Source organism: Solanum dulcamara, chromosome 10, assembly GCF_947179165.1.
Source record: "Solanum dulcamara chromosome 10, daSolDulc1.2, whole genome shotgun sequence".
Taxonomy (NCBI): domain Eukaryota; kingdom Viridiplantae; phylum Streptophyta; class Magnoliopsida; order Solanales; family Solanaceae; genus Solanum; species Solanum dulcamara.
This window is the reverse complement of record NC_077246.1, coordinates 73,184,716-73,205,242: the sequence shown is the minus strand read 5'-3', so window position 1 is coordinate 73,205,242 and position 20,527 is coordinate 73,184,716. Positions and strand designations below refer to the sequence as shown.

Sequence of the window (20,527 nt, the reverse complement as noted above, 5' to 3'; positions counted from 1 at the left end):
CAATCGATCATTACATGAAATATGATTTTTTGTTATTACTTAACGAAGAATTTAAACAATATTATATAATAAAATTTAAATAATAATCAAAATAAATATTATATGTAAACTAACAATACAATATATAATATAACGAATAACAGTGATTCAAATATGGTATTGTCATAAATTCATTATTGTTAATATGTGATCTACCAATGGAGAACGGCATATTATATTTATTAAAATTATAACATAATACATTATCAAAATAATACGCCACAAATTATTAAAAATAAGGTCGTAAAATCGGCTATCTTCCTCTGCTTCCCAAGAGTTCACTCACCGGCGCTACTGCAGCTCCACCGTCCTTCGCCGCCATCGGAGCTACCATTTTTCCCGGGGAAAACTGTCACCTTCTTTTATCAAAAAAAGGTTAAAGAGAAAAAAAAAGAAGCTGAAGCATAGCTATGATCATAGTATTCTTCAAGTTCATTTTATCAAACACATAGAATGCATTCGAGAGTAGGGTTTCTCTTAGCATGCACGAAAAGGAGGTCTTCTACATCTACTTGTTCTACGGTTCTTCTATCTACTCTATTCTCTTCTCGTCATAATCGGAAGATATTCGCGGTTTGTCACCGCCGGATTTTGATCGGTAGTGATGTAAGTAAGGTTTATTTCTTCAATGAATCGATTTTTTGTGGATTGGGACAGCTAAGGTTTATTTCTTCAATGAATCGATTTTTTGTGGATCGGGACAGCTGCGTGGGTTTTGTAGATACCCTGGAACAGCAGCTTTAGAGCAATTCTCCGACGATGAATATGAATGCGACTATGAAAATCATCCGGTAATTTTAGTTTTAACTATTTTTTTTAGATAATAGAACATTCTGATTTAGATGTTTAATGTTTTAAAATGCAATTTGTAATTTGGAAAATTGAAATGGGAATTAACGTTGTTTTAATACTATTTCTTCAGAAGCAGCTAGGGGTGGGTAGTGTACTGGAAAGGAGATTAGAAATATTAGTTTTAGCTTTAGTTCTTACTCAAAGCTAGCAGCTTTGAGTAATTTTCAGTTTTGAAACCTTTAGTTAGTGTGGAAGTAAGGGATGACTTCAATGGTCACATACAGTTAACTGTATTTCTTCTTTGATAAGCTCCTCTAGCACTTATGTGGATCATATGGCGAGAGAGGAATAAAAGAGCTTTTGAGGGAGTGGATAAAGACTTTGAACACTTGAGGAATATCCTATTTTCCCTTGTGTCTGCTTTAATAGCTTTTGAGGGAGTAGAGAAAGACTTTTGGAGGGATTTCTACATGGATTGCAATGGGTCATGCCAAGATCAACAAATAATATGCTGAGGTGATAGCAAAGAAAAGGCCTTGGGAAGAGGAAGTTACTGTGGTGGAATACTATACCTGCATGTATTTGGTGGATTGTCTGGACGAAAAGAAATGGGTGATGTTTTGAAGATTCTGCGAGCTCCACCAACAAGTTAAAACTCTAATTGTATGTTTTTGTTTATGTAGGATGGAACACGTAAATGAAGCTGAAATAGTTCTACAAACATTACAATCCCTACAAGATTAGACGGGGCACACTTTGTTGTTTATTCTTTTACTACAGTGTACAGAGATGTGCTGTTCTAATTTATAAAATACTTTACCTTCTACAAAAATATTTATGCTCAGAATGGTTTTAACAAATCTCCATATTGCCTGCAATAGTTAGCATTCTATTGTCCTGAGGTGAATGTAGAAGATTTTTTTTGCATGGGGATCTTTTTATCTAATCACAACCTATTGTTTATGAAACTATCTCTGTATGTTCAACTCCATGTTTCATTCGTTATTCTTTTTTCCCTTCTTCAATATCAGCATCCACAAACTTTTGTTGGATACATATTCCATGTATAAATGCTCATTTGATTTGTTTCCCGCAGGAATCTCCTGATGGCAACAAAATGCTAGAATTCTGGAAATCTCTTCCTGCGTTTAAGGAGAAGGAAAGGCTGCTCCAAGCTATTGCACGTAATCAGGTCTTACTCTGATAAACTTATGATTCTTTCTCTGTGCAATGGAAGCATGTATGGTGATTGCATATGGAAGATATGTAGCCCAAGTCAATGCCCTTCTTTATTCTTTTAATTTGACACTGAACCGTTATCATGAAAGATGTGGTCATGCTGGAAGGGTCTTGAACTATAGATCATTTTGAAATGCATCTAAGCTTTTGCTCTCCTATTTGCACAGTCAAGAAACTCAAGTCCCTTAAGAATCTAGTGATTATGCTTATACACTGATAACGTTTAAATGATCACATTTTAACTGGTTTTGAATTCTCTAGTGTTTGGAGGATGTCCAGGGAACAGACTAGGACATATTCGTAGTGCATAAATCTATTTTAGCATTGGGATAAACAGTGAAGAAAACACAGTTTTATAACTATTGGACATGTGACGATTCTTGATGTTTGTGAACTGCAGAGTAGAAACTCAAGGAACTGAAAATTGGTTGTAATGTGTTTACTTGTTTTATGTCAACTCAGTCTCTTTTGATTATTACAACAGATGGTAGTAATTTCTGGCGAGACAGGATGTGGTAAGACCACTCAACTGCCACAGTACATTCTAGAGTCAGAAATAGAATCTGGCCGTGGAGCATTCTGTAGCATCATTTGTACTCAGCCTCGAAGAATATCTGCTTTGGCTGTTGCAGAAAGAGTGGCTACAGAAAGGGGAGAACCTCTTGGTGACTCAGTATGCTACTATTCTTCTCTGCTCTAAATCCTTTTTTTAGGGGCTTTTGGTTAAGCTTTCACTGGATGAGACTGTCATAAAAGTTGAAATTTTGTTTGTTACGATTGAATTTGGAAGCTTCTTTATGTTAGTTGCTGTTCTTCACAGAGTATTTTTGGTAGGTTGGTTATAAAGTACGATTAGAAGGGGTGAAAGGAAAAAATACACATTTGCTATTTTGTACGAGTGGTATTCGTCGTCTTCTCAGTGACCGCAATCTTGACGGTATAACCCATTTTTTCGTTGATGAAATTCATGAACGAGGCATGAATGAAGGTAGCTGAATTGGCAAATTAGGTCTCTGATTTTGGTTTTCTTATGTAAGCATTTCCAATGCATTGAACATTTGCTTCTCATTCTTTATCAGATTTCCTGTTGATTGTGTTGAAGGATCTTCTTCCACGACGCCCAGATTTGAGATTGATTTTGATGAGTGCTACTCTTAGTGCTGAATTATTTTCCAGTTACTTTGGAGGAGCACCTATGATTCACATCCCAGTAAGCTGCAACTTGGATCACCAGTCAGTTAGAGCATTATACATGATGTTAGTGTTTGTGTACTAGTTTAGATGATAGTAGTCCCTTTTTCTCTGCCCAGTACTCTATGATTCCCCTATATATTTGATTTTCGGGATTTCTCGATGCAGATTTGAAAAGAATGAGCATTCTAGTTTTCTGCCTTTAGATAGGTGCATATATGCAAAATGTTAAGTCTATTATGCGATAGTTATATAATTCTAACTTCACTTGAGATTTCTTTTTCATTTTTGTTTTGTTATGTAAAATTTTACTACCATCTATTAAGGTCATAACATGTCGACTTTTCATTCCAGAACAACTTTTATCTTTCTGTGTTGTTTTTGTTAAACCGGGTTTTAGGCTGTTTAGATTTGCTGGCTTATTTGACACATTATGTTAACTTTTTGGCTAATTGCATTTTGTATGATATAGGGCTTCACATATCCTGTAAGAGAGAACTTTCTGGAAGATGTGCTGGAAATTACGGGATATAAGTTGACTTCATTCAACCAAATTGATGATTATGGTCAGGAAAAGATGTGGAAAACACAAAAACTGTTAGCACCCCGCAAAAAGAAAAATCAGATAACTGCTCTTGTTGAGGTTGTAATTCTGTCTGCAATTGTGTTCTGTACATGAGATGAGGCACTTTCATAATTGCTAGTTATGTATTGTCTTCATTCGTCCATTTCTGTTAGATTTTCAGCTTCCTTCATATTATTATTTTACTACTTCGCTCTATTCTTTTTTTTCCGGTGCTTGTTTTCTGATTGTTTTTTCATTTTCTTTTGATGTCCTTCTCTACCTAAGAACATCTAATGGGGATCTTTATCTCAAAATTTAGAAATGAAGACAGAGTGATTCAACTGAAGTTTGAGCTTGTTTCTTATATTGAATCAGGTGTTCCTCATAGATCATCAAACAATATGATAGAATATGTAAGTTATATGTTCTTCATATGCTAACACGTGAAGGCCATGAGGGAAGCTAATACCTCTTCCCTAGACCTTTAAAACATAACTGTAAAACTTCACGAAATTGACTTTGCCTCGTGTTCTGCAAGATTTCTGTACCCATTCAATCTGCTGTGCTCTCAGCTAAGAGCAATATAGGGTGGATGACCTTCTCCTTATTAATCTGGATAGAGAATCCACCTTCTGGTTAGAAAAAATCTTTTGGATTTTACCTAACAAAATTTGAAATAGTCACTTGGTTTCCTTGGTGCCTGCATATACAGAGTGGCATTTGGTAGATTCATCTGCTGTAAAAAGCCCCTATTTCACGCCCGTTCTGCCTCCAAATGATTAATTTAAGTTGAGATAATCGAAATTCGAACAGCTAAAGCATCTGAGGGTGCACTTTTTCCTTTTCCCTAGAAGTTCATGAGAAGTGGGAGAAGAAATAGTGCAGCTTGACTAGTAACTAGATGCATACTGTTTTTTCATTTTCAAGAAATTGCTCCTATGTAATTTACTGAATCTTTTTTTTTCCTGTCAGTCATGTGTGCTAGTTGTGATTTAAGTGTCAAGGCATTAGGTATTCCAGATATCATAATGTGGGTGTTCAGATGTGTTTGCATGACTTCTGTGGTGCATTAATATACTGGTATTTTGTACTTATTTGGTTGGTCTTATTAATTCAGTCTTACACTTGCATTGTAGGGTTGCCTATTCATAACCTGTTGGGAAAGATGGGTTCAAGTTATGGGATATCCGAAAAACAACATGTATTTGAGATCTAAGCAACTTAATTTTCATGCATAGAATCTTGATTTAAAAGGAGTGAGTACTCCTTTTTGTGTAATTATGTGCCACTTGAACATACTTTTCTCTTATGTCGCCTTTCAAAAAAGACTTACCATTCTATCTACGTAACCTATTTGGTATTGTTCTCACAGATATTTACTATTTCAAAAAAATTATAAAGAAAGAAAGGTTTTCTGTTTGTATAATTTTATATTTTTTAGGTATACTTCTTCTATGCAGGCGAATTTTTTGCCTGGTTAATGTAATTTATTACTTTATATAAAAGTACAGAAAGTTTTCCACTCCATAAATCGTCAAGAAATGCATAAACTTTCACTGGAAAAAGGGGTTGTCGGAGTGAGTTCCGGTGAGAGAACGAATTACTGACTGTTGGGCGCATTTCCCAAGATAGAGAATATTCATTGTTGGTATTATCTCAAATTTTCCTCCCATCGTGTTCTTTCTTTCTTAAGTAGTTTTATTCTTGTTGGTTAGATGCTGTAGAAAGATATTGTCATATTGCTGGTACTGCAGGAGAAGGTACAGTACTAATGTTGTATGAATGATGTACTACTATATGACAGGATGCTGTAGACAAATCAAACTTCGAGAATTATAGTCCAAGGGCACGTGATTCACTAGCATGCTGGGCTCCTGATTGTATTGGATTCAATCTTATTGAGGCAGTTTTGTGCCATATATGTCGGAAAGAACGTCCAGGTGCTGTATTAGTATTTATGACTGGTTGGGAAGATATTAGTTGTTTAAGAGATCAACTTAAAGCACATCCCTCTTGGGTGACCCAAATAGGGTGTTGGTGCTCACTTGTCATGGTTCTATGGCTACCTCTGAGAAGGTAATACTGCTCTCTCTCATTTTGATCCCTCTTTGGGTTTTGCAGTTGTTTCTGCTTTTCTTTGAACGCTATCTTGCTCAGACTCTTCAAAAATGTCTCCTGGTACTTGTCGGATCCTCCAAAAGTAGTGCATTTTTGGAGGATCCGACACATATGCGGCAACATTTTTGCAGAGTCTGAGCAAACATAGTTTGAATGTATACAGCATATCTCCTTCATTTTCGTAATGTTGGTTCGTGTAATTACTGTATTAGGATCTGTTCTAGTGAGGTGTCACTTTTTCAGTCTTTCACAAGAGATTGTAAAAGAAGTTGTACAAATTATAACAAAGTTACCTATGAACTCACTTCTTTCACTTGTCTGCCAATATTTTTCTCCTCTCTTTCCCAAAAACTCAAAAAAAATGCTGTCCTCTAGGTGTTCCCTGTGTTATATGATATATACACATTTCAACAGTTTTGATAATTTTTTCAAGCAAAAGGTACAGTTCACCTTTTTTACTATATAACTAAGTTCTTAGCAAAAGGTACGGTTCACTTTTTTTACTATATAACTAAGTTCTTTCTTTACATCAAGATGCTTAAACATGGGCTTTCTTTACAACACTCCTGATAATTACGCTGAGTCAAAGATGGATGGTTAACATGGGGCCAATGTCTTGTTATGTTTTATTTTGGTCGTGAGTTAATTTCATGAATTTTCCGCTGACAAATGGATTACTGAGGCCTCATTTGTTTGCACTTAATGAAGGTCTTAATCATTCAGGTCTCATTCATTAAGTTCGTTTATTTTTTAGGTCTGAATTTTAATCATTAGGTGTGTGTGTCTTTTCCCTTTTACAACCAATTAATGGAACTGAATAGATCTGAATGATTATAATTTATAGCATAGTTTTAGTATCATTAAGATGTCTGTTCAAGTTACGAAGATGACAGTTCTTCAATTCCATCCATTCATCGCTACGTCCATCACCTACCATTGCCAACTATTCAAGTTGCTTCCCTCCATTATCATCTACCACCAACCACCACCATTGTCAATCCCTACAATCAGTTGTTACTAGCCACCATTTTCAATTATCACCACCAACCACCATTATCACAGCAACTACCACTATTAGTCACCGCTATATAATGCATCATTCACCCAGTCATTATCAGTCGCCTCCATCAACAACCATTTACCAAGACCATCTCCTATCTACACCCACAACCGCCTATGCCACCGCTAACCAAGTAATATAAGGGCGTTGTGCTGGAAAATGCCTACTGCCTTACACCACTAGGAAACTAAGAAAATTGTCTGTCCCAGTCACTGCGTAAACGCTGATCATTGTTAAAAAAGGAAGTTGCATTTCATACTCCTTGTTTTAGTAGGAAATTATCCTTTTAATTGCAATGGGATATCTATGTTTTTACTATCAGTTCAGATGTATTATTACTAGAAGTGTACTTTCCTTTCATTGGCCATATGATGTTTTGACAAACTTAAATTGTAATCTGCAGAAACTCATATTTGAGAAGCCACCTCAGAATGTACGTAAAATAGTACTTGCAACAAATATGGCCGAGGCAAGTATTACTATAAATGATGTGGTCTTTTTGGTGGACTGTGGAAAAGCGAAGGAGACGACTTATGATGCGCTAAATAATACTCCATGCTTATTACCTTCATGGATTTCACAAGCTTCTGCAAGACAAGTAAGTTCCTTGAATCAACAGCATCTTTTTTAATTCAGCCTAAACTTTCCTTATGTAATTCGATTTTCTTTTATCGTCTTTTTTCATGCAAAATACTAGAGAGAATGAACAACTTCTCCCCCTCATAAGTAATATGAAAAAGTTCTGTGCTTAGATGTTACTTAAAAAACATGATAACATTACCCGATCAAAAAATAAATTAATAACATTTTGTTTTTGGATTGCTTTGGATGATTTTCTTGGTAGCTTTATATGCTGTTAAAAATCATTTTCTGTCAACTGAGTCTGAGGATCCAGCTGAACCTTGTACTTTTATTATATTTTTGATTTCTACTTGTTTTATAAACACACAGGAGGGAGCCCATCATGTCTTTTCTTAGTAAAAATATTACTCTGTTTGAAAGTTACATGTTATCTGAGACCCATTGTCCTGTGTTGACATGAAATGTTATTGTTGAAAAAGTAAGATGTGCCTTTTCACATGCCTTATCAGCTACTTTGTAATTTGATTAGCTGATAAAATACTAGGTTGTGCATTGCCTTGCAGTAACATCTGTTCAATTTATTTTGAATATCTGATGATAGAAATGCGAATTCTTCTCACTGTTATCTTTGAGTCAGATTTTGATGTTATGTTGGATGTTCTTGTCCTTGTTTGTTTATGGAGCTGTCATATATCTCATGTTGCAGAGAAGGGGTAGGGCTGGCCGTGTCCAACCAGGCGAGTGCTACCATTTGTATCCACGATGTGTGTATGAAGCTTTTGCTGAATATCAACTACCCGAACTCCTGAGAACTCCTTTGAATTCTCTTTGCTTGCAAATAAAGAGTTTGCAGGTTGGAAGTATTGCTGAATTCCTATCAGCTGCTCTTCAGCCTCCAGAATCATTGGCTGTAAGTGGTTCCTCTCTGGATGCTTATTCTATGTTTCTTATGCTCTTCAATAATAACTTTTATGTTTGTAGCAATAATAATAACTTTGCTTCAATCCAAACTAGTTGGGTTGGACATCTTAGGATCTGAATCCTCAATTTCCATTCCACTCCATTTTGTCCTCTTTCATTTTAATACTTCTGGACAAATTAGGGGTTTCTAAGCTAGGAATTCTCTAACGCCACACTTATACCTGCATTGACAACTTTTACGTTTTTAAGCTTGGATGTAATTGTCTGGGTATATTGCTGATAATTGCCAAAATACCTTTCACTACAGCAAAAGCCCTCACTCTCGTTTCTTTTCCTTCTTTTCAGTGCTGTTGACTTTCCATCTCTACCTCTCCATTCTTGTTTCTTTTCCTTTTTTAAAATAAATAAATAAATAAAAATTGCACTATTTAAGTGTTTTACTTGCGAAGTTTAGTCAAATTCTTAATTATTATATGTTATTTAAAACAATAATTTGTATTTAATAAAATAATCTTATCTAATCAATTTAGAACTTAATGTGAATAGAGAGAAATTAATTTGTTTTTGAATTAACTTGAGGTTAAAAATCTTGTCATAATCAGCTATTATTTTTGTGTTAAAAACTTTAAGGGCATCTAGGTATTTTTAATAGAAAAAAGTGCTTAATCAACTGCTTATTTTCAAGATTCAGAACTTCTATTCAAACATGTGTGCTCGCTGTCCCATGTTATGATTTGACGCACTCGTTTTTAGTCTATTCAAAAAAGGATGATACCTTTCTCTTTTTAGATACAGATGTTAGTATTGCCATTTTACCCATGATGACATGACGTGTTTGGATCCACTTTATATAACAGTTCATTCTTTTATGAGTAGAGAAAAAGACATGTGGAACTCTCACCGCCACTCGTTTAAAAGGATAAGTTTGGTACTTTGTATCATTTGTGTGTCAGTTGAACACCTTCACATAAAATGGAACGATGGGAGTAATTGCTTATTTATATTTTATAAAATAAGCTCCATCACTTCGGAAGTCTTTTTCAGCACTTAATGGTTAAAAATTACTTTATTCAGTTAAGACTAAAGTTAACAGATAAGAGAAAAGGGAAGGAGCTCCGGACCCAATCCATAAGTTTCTTGGAACACCTAACAACATGGTTGCGTAGCCCCAGATAATCAAACAAATACCCAGTGCAATCCCATAAGTGGGGTTCGGGGAGGGTAAAGTATACGTGACCTTACCCGTAAGTTGAGAGGTAGAGTGGCTATTTTCGATAGGCCGTCGGCACTAATAATTATAAGCACAAATAACAATATGGACAACGAAATTGGAAAAAAGTAATGGTAAAGTGAAATATCAATTGTTTAGTGTAGCCTCTTCAGGAACACTCACTGGCAAGGAAAAGTAAGTTTTAGAGCCTTGATGACAACACTAAAGCGCACATTAAGCAGGTGAAGCGCTCAACATGTTTTGAGCCTTGCTTCAGAGCTTAAGTGCGCCTTTTGGCAACACTTCTTAAATTTCCAACTTTATTTGGAATAGTTCTCTTCCCAACCGGCATCCATGCGCTCGCCTGCATGTTCTAGACTATAATTGTTGATGTGGCATGTGGTTGAGATGCGACAGCATATCTTCACCGCACATAATAGACCTCTCTGAGGTTTCTCATGTGTCTGTAATGAGAAAGAATTCTCCGCCTACATTAGCAGAGGTTTTAATTGGTGCTCTCTGAAGTTGAGACACGTCCCCTAGAAACCAGGGTTGTGGGCAGTCGCAGAACTTCTTCCGGTTCTCTGGATCTCTTATGAGTGTGCTGGGTGTGATGCACAACATCTGGAAAATCAACTTTTCTGGACTTGGCCAATGTTGAGTTAAATTTGATTGTCTTTTAATCCAATTATGCTCCAATGTATGTTTGATATGGACATGAACTTGATTTTCACTTGGCTTGGCCATTGGACCTTAATAGGCTTACAAGATCAAATGATGCTATACACCTTTTTTTAATGACTGTGGTGTCCGGTCCAGCTATACACATGCCATTTAGAATAGTGTGTTGCTTCTTAGTTTCCTAGTATGATTGAAATTACAATGTCCATGTACTGCAGGTGCAAAATGCTATTCAGTTTTTGAAGATGATTGGTGCATTAGATGAAAATGAGAATCTTACATATCTAGGTATGTATTTTTTTGAGGGGAAAAATAATCTGTTTCATGAAAATGTATCGCTTCTATGATATATTTTTTGACTAGTTATGTTTATGACCTTTATTCTGAGGTTTATAAGTTATATCTTCGTCATTTCTTTACAACCAGGTAAATTTTTAGCAATCCTCCCTGTGGATCCCAAGCTTGGGAAAATGCTCATTATGGGTGCTATTTTCCGATGCTTTGATCCTGTTTTGACTGTAGTGGCTGGTCTTAGTGTACGGGATCCATTTCTATTGCCTCAAGATAAAAAAGATGTAAGTAGAAAGCAATTTGCGCCACTAGCCTCGCCTCCTTTAAATTTCATTTACTACTAGTTGGTATTATTCTACTTTCGCTTTGTTATACATTCTTTTTTTTAGTTCATGTCCTTAATGTTCCATCACTTCAAGATTGTGCGTCCCTGCTTCTTCCATGTTTGCTCAATGGATAGCTATACCACTTTGCCGATTTAAATAACCCAGAGTTATAAGAGGAAGTTATCCTGAAACAAAGAATGTTATAAATGATTTAACTTTTGCCACTTGAAGTGCATTTTTTGAGAAGTTGTAAGAGTTTTAGGTTGAAGGAGTACTATTTGTTATATCCAAGGTGTATTTCTCATTTAGCAGTTAGACATTGATGTGGCTTTGCCTAGATGAACACAAAATATTTAAAGGAAGAAGGAATAAGAAGACGGATAGAAAATCCATGTATTTATGCCTGATCAAGGTGGGAACTTTTAAAAAAAAAAGGTTACTCTCCCTTATTCATAGAGGAAAACAAAGGAAACTAGGTTCGATCAAAATCCTTTTTGGTTTTCTGTTCTTTTGATAAATAAGTATTTTTTTTTATCAACATCCAAATCTCACATTAAGATAACACTGGGTTATGGACAAAAAAGTTTTGTAGAAAGAAATTCGATATCTTATCAATTCTTGTACTGAACAGAGAAAATTTTGCAGTGCTTGTATCTCTTAAATACCTTCCAGTATACACCATATAACTAATTTGGGAGACCTGTCAACTTCATTTCCCCCAGTGATAGATGGCCTCATGCAGGGTTCAATACATTTGAAGAACATACTAACTTGGCTTATTCCCATCTTATTCTTCTCCTCATTTTCAACTCTAGCTAGCATCGAGCAGCTAGCACAGTATAACACTGCACTAGATAATGTTGTTTTGGTTCTAGTAAAGCTTGTTCACCAATATTGATCAACTCCCATTTTGCAGTTAGCAGGGACAGCAAAGTCCAGATTCTCAGCCAAGGACTATAGGTGATCATATGGCGCTTGTCCGTGCATATGAAGGATGGAAAGATGCTGAAAGGGAAGGTTCTGCCTACGAATATTGCTGGAGGAATTTCCTCTCTGCCAACGAATATTGCTGGAGGAATTTCCTCTCTGCCCAGCCAATTTTGTTTTTTAAATAATACCCTGGGGTTTTGAATTTTTTTGTGCTGAAGATAAAACGACTAATCGTATTAATTTATGTTCTGTCATTCATTGGTTGTTAATTTATTTTAAATAATTTCCTATTTATTTGTTAATTTACTGGGTTTTGGATGATTTATCAAAAAATAGAAAGAGTTACACCGGTTCTTGTATGATGCAGCTTCAAGATCCTGAGTTAGACATCCACAAGGAAGGCAAAGACCTTATGCTTGCTGTTCAGGAACTGGTTCAGGAGATCAGTCTGAGGGCAGGTTTGTGTTTGGTCGTGAAAACAAGAAGCCTAAAGATTCTAAGGACACTGATAGATTTACAAGGGACGGGACAAACCCAAAGAGTTTGTTGCAAACCCTACTTATGAGGGCCGGTCACTCCCCTCCCAAGTACAAAACAAAGCATCTAAAAACAAATGAATTTAGGGCACTTGCAGAGTTCAAGGGAATGCAATTTGTAGGTAAACCGAAGAGAAACAAAGCTCTTGCAGAAAAGGATGCTGCAATAGAGGCACTAGCATGGTTAACTCAAACATCTGAAAAGAATCATGATGAAGATGATAAATCTCCTCCTGATGTCACCGATAACATGCAGAAACTTCTTGGTAAACGCAGGAGATCAAAGCGTCGGTGAGGTTGTGGACACCAGATATTTTTAATAGTTGATAGTGTGGACCACTAGAAGACAAGCTTGAAGCTTCCAGTTGATCAACCTTCAGACTCTTATCACTTTTGGATGACCAAATAAGCCAAGATCTGATAATGGTGGTGCCAGTTTTGGCCCTGGTTTACAGGTATCAGATTCAGCTTAGGCTCATAAAAAAGTAAGTGTACATAAGCGCAAAGTAGGGCCATGGATTTTCACCAGATGGCTGCATTAATAAACTAGAACAGTTGACCAGATTGCAAAAATAGGGAGCTGTGAGGTTCTGTTCTTTGAAGTGTCATAAATGCTAGGTCATCTAAGTTGCAACTAACAGGGATCCTGCAACCATTTTTGTTTAATCACCACGGCTTGTTCTTTGCGTATACAGTAAAAGTGTCATGCTTCTGCGGCTCTGCGCAACCCCAGAGCTATCCACAAGAAAGCGACTTTAGCTGAACTTACATTTTCTACAGTTTTACAAGGAGAGGGTTTCAACAGCTTATCTTGAATATGAATTGAGCAGTCTCTTAAAGATTCTACATTCCATAGCAGATCATAGATTATGGCTCGAGCATGTTGCTTCTCTCCCTCGACAGAGTTTCTTGCTGTAACAAAGAGAAGGTATTTGGAGGAAGAAAAAATATTGATGGACGAGGTAAATATTCGCTCATATCAAACTTGGGCAGAGTACCTGAAGAAGCCTATAACATTATGTGGTTTCTAATTAGGTTTTATTGTACATTAGCTTGTTCGATCGTTGTTACTTTATGCACTAGCATATTTTATTGTTGTAACTTAAACTATAGATTTTCAGCTGCATATGAATTAGTCATTATTTGAGCAGCACACTAATGCAAAATTAACCAGTTGTACTCAGAACTTGTTCAGTTAGTTGGGTTTAATATGTGTTTGGTTGTATTATATTTATGTCACAGGAATTTGGCCTCAAGGTCTAGGGGTTAACTTATCTATTCAGCCTATGCATATATTATGTCCATTTATGGATAAATGAACTTATAATTACATAGATGTTATGGAACTACACTTTTTTGATATCATGTTCTGGATAAAAGCTTGAAATTTGGGTTGCTCATAAAAAAAAATCACGGGTACTCTATTTGGACAGTGCTATTTAATCTGTACTCATATTTTTATTTTTATTTTTTGATGCCTACCTGCTCCTGGACAACTTCAGACATGTGGTGCTTGAAGTTAAGCTTTGACCAAACATGAGGAAATTAAAATTCTTTTACATACACACACACCCTTAGTTTTTTTTTTTTTAAACCATTTGATACTCTTGTGTTATGTATGATTAATTCTTTTGCTAATGTTCTTAAAGAGTATTTCTAGTATCATGTAGTCTCTCTTCTGCATAAATGTGCAACTAATTCAGGTCCAACATGCACATAAATATAATGTAACCGTAAAGATATGACATTTGAGTCTAAGTCAATCTAAACAACTAGCTTGTGTGGGGAGAATTGTCCTGGTTCATATAATCAGACCATCGATCCATTAGTAACCCGAGATCCATTAGTAACCTCTTGGGTTGCAGTTCTTACTTGAGAAACTTGTTGCAAACATGAAAAGCTACACTTTGAAACCAAAAATTCTCAAGGAGTAGATCATGAATGAGATCTCCATCTCAACATCTTTGTTGAACACTTAACATACATTTCATTTCTACTTCTAAGTTTATAATACATTAAAAATTTACAATAAAATCTTCTTTCCTTGTGCTAGCTGCAACTTATATCAGCTGAATCAGAGTCTCTTATCTTTATAACAATCAGTAGTGTAAGCTGCAATAGTACTAGTTCTTTATTTTCTTTAAAATTGAACCATCATTCGATCATCTAAGCCACTGAGTGAAGCTTCATTCTCCGTAAAGATATGTATGCCAGAATCCGATAGCCAAACACCATAGCTAGTAATGTACTTGCTTCCTTTACACCATTGCCTACTTTGATCCCGTCCACCCAGTCATTTTTCTCCTTGTATTGAACTTTTAGTAGGAGTTTGTACGTTTGATAGTTATATGATAAGTACCTTAACCATGATATGAATACCGGTACTTCCTGCAGAATTCAAAACCATGTATCAGCAATTGGACTAATATGAAGCCAGGGTAAAGGAGGAAATGCTTTTGTTTACGTTCCAATTCTGAGAAGATACTTGACCAACACTCGATGTCTTAACTTGTATCGAGCAAACCAGGTAAACATATCTAACCATATAACTATGACTGTGCATGTATTACTTTTATAAAACATTCATGTAATCAATCTTGAGGCATGATAGCTTTTCCAAAAGTAGAAAGCATCAACAACTATTGCTTTTACAACAACATACCCAGTGTAATCTCAGGTCTAGGAAAAGTAGGATGTAGGCAGACCTTACTCTTAACTCGTGGAGGTAAAAAGGTTGTTTCCAAAAGATGCTCAGCTCTAGAGTCGGAGCCAGAACTTTTAATAAGGGAATTCAAAAATATGAAGAAGTAAACACACGAAAAAAGTTGAAGGAGTTCAACATCTACTATATATACATAAAATATAATTTTAACCATGTATAAACCGTGTAATTTTCCATCAAATGGGGTTTGGATAGCTCCGCCCTTGCAGGGAATATGACAGTTGGGAAAAATAATGACAACGGATAAGGAAAGCAGTACATAACATCCAGACAAGGAACAACAACAACAACATAGTGCAGTATCTGCAACACAATAAACAACAGAAGGTAACAAATATCAAAAGCAAGAAAATATACGAATAAAGTTAATACTATGAATAAATTTGGATACTGCATTGTTACCTTTACGAAATATCCACCAGCTAACATGAATGTCATTACTGTTACAGATGCCAAAGTTGTTGCCTTCTTTAAATCCATTAGTGTAGCTCCTATTGCTAGTCCTAATCCCTGGAAACAATGCATTAAGTGATGATTATTATTCAAACTACCAATGCAGGGGAGTTAAAAGTTCCGCGAGAATTGAAAAAAATGGAATACCTGAGCTGCTACAATGCAGAGGAAAGTCGTGAGGACGGTTAAGGAAAAAGGCAGAAACATCATGTGTCAAGCCTGCCATGAAATATACTACTAAGATAAAGAGTATTGGCAGTATAAGATCCAAGGGGATGTCACTGGTGGTTCGCGCCAAAAAATACGCGCTTAATCTGTACATATCAGCAGATATTTCCTTGTTCAACATTTCCCTTTCTTGCGGAAATGTGAAGATTGCTGTGAAAACTGGAAAAAATCCCCAGAACACCGCAATGAAGAACAGAAGCCCTGACTGCAATGAAGTTTCACAGTTCTGAGAATTGGTTGCAAATGTGCTACTAGTGCATTATTATAAAGGTTCCGTAAACGCTTCAGTTAGCTTCTTTAGAACCATATACTAAAGGATGGTCAGTTGAACACCCTTTGTCGGAAAATTATACAGAAAGTGTATAACGTTTTAATCACATTTGATATTTTATCTTTGTTTCATTTAGGAAACTAATTTCAAATGATTTGATCAGGCATAGCTATGTAATGCTGACGGATGGTCAGTTGAACACCATTCATTGGAGAATTATACTCTGTATATGTATGTCAAATACCTGTTCTTGCATTTGTTTAGGACTATCACCACCAGATTGACACCAGAGCATGCCTAAGATAACTGCAGTTGCAACAACTTGAGTGATTCTCAACCAACTAAAGTAATCGTGGCGTCGTTCTTTAAGTCCTCTCCAGAACAATATGGAGTACTGTTCACACCAACTTGCTCTCCATTCTCTCTTTGAGGCAACTACTTTAGACTTCAAGTCCTCATCAATCATCATGGGAGCCATAAGTTTCTTTTTTTCACTCTCAGCTACTCGTGTCTCGTATGCTTCCACTAGATACTGTTTAGGAAAAAATCGAAAAGAAAATATAGTGAGAATTCATATAGTCGACCCCAACTTGTTTGGGACTGAAGCACATTTGGTGTTGGATATAACTTTTGAAAAATAATTGAGTTCTTTCTATGGCTAGTTGGTGTTAATTGGTTATTATAGATCTAATTCCAAGACACAGAGGTGATCTACTGGTTTGAGTTTCTATATGTAAACGACTCTCCAAAAATGTTATTACACCCGTGTCGGATACTCCATAAATGCACTACTTTTTGGAGGATCTGACGCGCATCTGTCGACATTTTTGAAGAGTTCAAACAACATAAGGCTCAAAAAACTCAGATAGTTATAAGGAACGGATAAAAAAAAAAAGATTTATGCTAAGTGATAGTTTGAGGTTTTCTCTCTGAAATGATTAAAGAACTTAAGTCCTTGAGGATGGAAAAAGCATGTCGCTCGGATTATTCAGAAATGCTGCTGCACTCGTAACAGATCCTCAAAAAACGCACTACTTTTGGAGGATTTGACACACATAGTAGACATTTTCTTTGAAGAGTCCGAGCAACATAAAAGTCGAAAAAGTCAAAAAGTTAAAACAAACAGAACAAAAAAATTAGATTAATGCTAAGTCATTGCTTGAAGGGTTTTTTCTCTTTTGGTTATGCATAATAAATGTTACTCCCTCCGTTTTAATTTGTTTGGTTTGTTTTGACTAAGCACAACGTTTAAGAAAGTAAAGAAGACTTTTGAATCTCGTGGTTTTAAACTACAAATGTATAGAATGTACCAAAATGCTCTTTAATCTTGAGGTCTTAGACATGTAATGTAGAAAGTTAGAATTAAAGAGTTTCCCTAAAAGGAAAGAGACGTTCTTTTTGAAATGTACTAGAAAGGAAAGTAAGATAAACAAATTAAAACAGAGGGAGTAGTAGAATTTATTCACCTCATGCACAACTGTAGGTGATGGCTTTCCATTCCTTGTTTCAGTATCTGAATTCCCAATCTGTACTTTGTCCTCCAACTCTGATGGAACGGAAACATCGTTTAAGTTTCCGTTTGCAAGATCCAGCAGGAATTCTGCTGGATTCATTGATATCAAAGGTGTACATCTAATAGTTGAAAAATAGTCCATTGTCTCAGATGCCTTCCCAAAATAAAGCAAACTCCCTTTGCCAAGTAGAATCAACTTATCAAACTTGTGGAAAAGTCTACTAGAGTACTAGACGGTTGATGGATCGTTGTGATCACCGTCTTTCCAGCCTATAATCACAGAATTGTAAAGTTACATGACTCGTGCTATGACGAAATCCTGGATAAAACAGAGAGAAAATTTTACCACAGCGATATCGTGTAATATCTCTACTGTCCTTAAAGCTGTTGTAGAATCCAAACCGGATGTAGGTTCATCGAGGAAAGGAAGGGTTGATTATGATCTCATTTCCAATACAGACTCGCTTTCTTTCTCCTCCTGATACTCCACGAACGAAGGAGCCACCGATCATTGTATCTTGGCATCTGTGGAAACATCAGATTCCTCATTCAACTTTCACAAAATGAAATGCATGCGCGGAAATTCACTTAATATGTATAAATAATTTATCCTGAATCCAGTAAGCTGCATTTTTTTAGAATTCAGAACTAACTCAAATGGCTGGCTCCACGTCTGTTCACACGAAGATTATTTCACAAATTGTCAAGTATAGAAACAATACCTCTCCAGTCCTAGCTCGTATATCACATCGATGGCTCGTTTTTTTTCCTCCTCCTTTGTCAATTTCTTTGGTAGTCGTAGGCGTGCTGCATACGTTAATGTTTCTCTCACTGTCAAGTGAGGAATAGTATGTCATCTTGAGTCACAAATCCTATCCTGCCAAAGTTTTCACATTCATATGTTAGATTCTAGTTAAAGAAAATCTGTCGGATCCTTCAAAAATGCACAATTTCTAGAGGATCGAACAGATACCTCTCTGACATTTTTCAAAGAGTTCGAGCAACATAGCCTCTTGATGAATATTGGCTATGTTTCTCAGACTCTCCAAAAAATGCACTAGTTCTGGAGCATACGACAAGCACCCGTCAACGTTTTTCAAGAGTTCAAGCAACATAACCGTTTGGTGAATGTGGTCTCTGTTACTCAGGCTCTCCAAAAAATGTTGTAGGGCCTATATTGGATCCTCTAAAAATGCACTACTTCTGGAGGATCCAATACCAGTCGACATTTTTGAAGAGTCTGAGCAACATAACAACCGCTTGGTGAATTCCAGAGTGTGATCTCACCTGCTCTTTAAATGCTTTGAATATGGTTGTTCATTGTAAGTGATTGATCCTCCTATTGGCTCTTTCACCCTTCCTCCAAGCAGGCTGAGCAGCGTCGTCTTTCTGCTACCGGAAGGTACCATCATGGCCAAAACTTCCCCTGGATCAACAGAGCCACTGATTCCTGTCAAAATTTCCTTTTCTCTTGTTGATGTTACTCCTTTGATAACCACCTTATAACATACCTCAGTAAACTGCACAATTTTTGTCAAAAGTAATTAACAAAAAATGTAACTTGACAATTAAGTTCAAACAACTGAATAAGATTTTTAAAAGTAACTCCTAATAACAAATTTACGCCCTCGCGTAAGTACCTTGTGAGCAGTGGCGGATCCAAGATTTTAAAATAACTGCATACTGTACTACATTTAACACTTTTTCTAGTGTTGTTGTTTGTTAAAGAGTTAATGATCAAAAGCACACCTGAACTATCGTTTTTTCGCAAGTTTCACACTCCAACTATCAGTTCTTACCTTTTCCTATTGATGATGTATTAAAACACACTCAACTATCTGTTGTTTCTTTTTTCTACCTGAACTATTTACCATCATTCAGTGTGGAAAAGGGAACAACTCATAGTTGAAGTGTGTTTTAATACATAGATGGTGATAGTTCATGTAGTAAAAGGGAAGAACTGATAGTTCGGATGTGAAACTCGTGAAAAAGTATAGTTCAAGTGTGTTGTTGATCGCTTTGTTAAATTAAGGGGGAGGGAAAGTCTTGTACAAAAATACCACATGAAATGAGATTCTGTACAAGACTGAACCTGATATATCATCTATAATTTGCCAAATGTTCAGAGGGTCGTTTCGTAACATTAACCTCCCTCCTTTGCCTGTTCAAATACATAGTAGTACCTGATCAATTCGTATGTGCAACAGGCGATGTTAGAAATTTCACTAAGGATTTTCACAGTAATATACGACACTAAGAAAACATATATTAGCGGCGACGGACAAATACTGTAGCTAAACAACAAAGCTCGACACTAAAAAGGATTAGTGACAAAGTTTGAAACTAATTCCAATTTTTTTTAGTCATTATTTGACCTATATATACACATTACTATAAACTTTAAGCAAAGAACATTCAACTGACCACTCTTCCGTCTATATAGCCCTGAAACCAAAAATTCAAGAAATTTTATTTGTGAATTCTATGATGACAGCCTGCATTTTGAGATTAGGTTCACACCTTGAGGTATATTGGTAAAGTAGGTTCTGCTTGAATTCTGCTTGAATCTAATGGGGACATGATATATCAGAACATTTTAAAATATATCCGAATTCTATCAACTTTAAGAAATTTTTATAAATTAAAAAAGAATAAAAATAGAATATAATTAGCTCCTCACGGGATTCCTAAAATTTTACTTTTTTTTAATAACCATAATAAATTAATATGAAAAGTGCTTTTCATTATTATAGTGTTTGTATGGGAAAATATCAGTGCTTTTGCAAAAACGTTTTTCTTTTTCTTCAAATAAATTTGTTGTACTTTCTGACCTCTGGATTTAATTTGTCAGATATTGCA

At 35.9% G+C, this 20,527-nt stretch overlaps 2 pseudogenes; one reads left to right on the top strand and one right to left on the bottom strand.

Annotated features, from left to right (window-relative positions):
- Positions 1-235: 235 nt before the first annotated feature.
- On the top strand, positions 236-13,737 carry LOC129869974 (DExH-box ATP-dependent RNA helicase DExH3-like; annotated as a pseudogene).
- Positions 13,738-14,393: 656 nt separating this feature from the next.
- LOC129870294 (ABC transporter G family member 22-like) lies at positions 14,394-20,221 on the bottom strand (annotated as a pseudogene).
- Between the last annotated feature and the right edge of the window lie 306 nt (positions 20,222-20,527).